The 1,585-nt window shown below is 45.0% G+C and overlaps 1 non-coding gene across 1 annotated transcript; it reads right to left on the bottom strand.

Moving 5' to 3' along the window:
- Nucleotides 1–1,290: 1,290 nt before the first annotated feature.
- Trnas-aga (transfer RNA serine (anticodon AGA)) lies at nucleotides 1,291–1,365 on the bottom strand. Its single transcript has one exon. It is a non-coding gene; the product is annotated as a tRNA-Ser (tRNA).
- Between the last annotated feature and the right edge of the window lie 220 nt (nucleotides 1,366–1,585).

Here is a 1,585-nt window from a genome sequence, read left to right as displayed (position 1 = left end):
AGGGAACGGTAAATAGCTCTTTACTGCCTGAGGCTGATCAGGAAATGTAGCGTACGGGAGTTTGTGCTCAAAGAGAATAATGATAATTCATCCTTTGTGTGCGAGCAGCTACCGTTATCCATGCACAAAGGACGCGCAGCATCGCCAAGGAGCGTGTTGACGGGGACAGTTATTACGGCGCGCACGCGTCCGTGTGTTTGTGCGTGCGGAGCGTGGCAATTTATGGTCGTGGTCTATCCTCGCATCTCCACGCGCGTCGGTAACACACGATTTATTGTGCCTCTTACAATTTAGTAGTCCCGGGCGCGCGGCTAGAAGAGCCGCTTGTAATACTGAAGACGTATCCCACTGCACGTTCCGAGGCGCGAATTCCAGTTTGGCGGGAAAGAATTATAACACAAATTAAAGCTAGAAATCGCAGTAATTACTTTGTCTTCCTGCATCAGCCAGCCACCGGAATGTATCATCGTCACCTGGGAAAGGAAGTGCAAGTACGTGTTCACTGTTCCCTCCGACTTCTGAAACAGAAAAAGTGCACATCGTTTAGAAGTGGTTAACAGGCTGTCGAAGTGAAGCGAAAGAGATAGTGTAATGGGGAGTGCCGATTTGTTTAATGACCATTGTCAGTTTTTTGTTCTAAGAATTTTACCTTTTCATGGCAGCAATCAAAATAATTTGAGAAATTGGACTAAGTACACCCACGACGGAAGGAAGCATATCTTAAGCTACAGTACAGTAAGTGTAAATTTTAGCCACAACAGTAATAGGACTAATTATTCTCAGGTGGAAAGTAAAGCCCATTTAAACAAATGCTATAGTTGTTTACTAATTTCACACTATAAGGTCACAGACGAATTTCAAAACCCGCCAAGTAACACAATGTTTGTATGCGTCCCTTTCTTATATGTAGTGTGTCTAGCAATAAAATCAGGAGACAGTTATTTCGCTCAGCTGTACATGTATCTGTGTAATACTTCTCCATTCCTCATAGCAGCACTGCACTTTGCATCCTGCCTTAAGTCTTCTTAATGGTTTGCCATAGAGTCGCAGCTTTAGGGAAAATATTTTTTTAAAGTCCAGCAATTCTTACATGGTATCATCTTACTCTCCATAATAATTCGACATTTGGTTCTCGCCACCAGAAAGACTGCGAGGTCCTCTGGAGTTAGTCGTGATTTGAAGCTACGCAGAACCACATTCCACCCCACGATTCCAGAGCGGCACTCCTCACTCCATCGTGGGAGAGAATAATACCTTCGTAGTTGAAACTTCCTGGCAGATTAAAACTGTGTGCCGGACCGAGACTCGAACTCGGGACCTTTGCCTTTCTCGGGCAAGTGCTCTACCAACTGAGCTACCCAAGCACGACTCACGCCTCGTCCTCACAGCCTTACTTCTGCCAGTACCTCGTCTCTTACCTTCCAACCTTCGTAGTTGTCGCGAAGACTATGAGATAGACACATCATCTGCTTGCTGGGTCATGTCCGTTATGTATTCTATTCGATGTTCAACTACAGCTAACTGACTGGACTGGACAACTAATTAATTTTACCGATCATCAGCTTCTGCAGCTTTCTTTTGGGCG

Source organism: Schistocerca nitens, chromosome 3 (genome assembly GCF_023898315.1).
Source record: "Schistocerca nitens isolate TAMUIC-IGC-003100 chromosome 3, iqSchNite1.1, whole genome shotgun sequence".
Classification (NCBI taxonomy): domain Eukaryota; kingdom Metazoa; phylum Arthropoda; class Insecta; order Orthoptera; family Acrididae; genus Schistocerca; species Schistocerca nitens.
The sequence above is the reverse complement of the archived record's forward strand: the minus strand, read 5'-3'. Positions and strand labels throughout refer to the sequence as shown.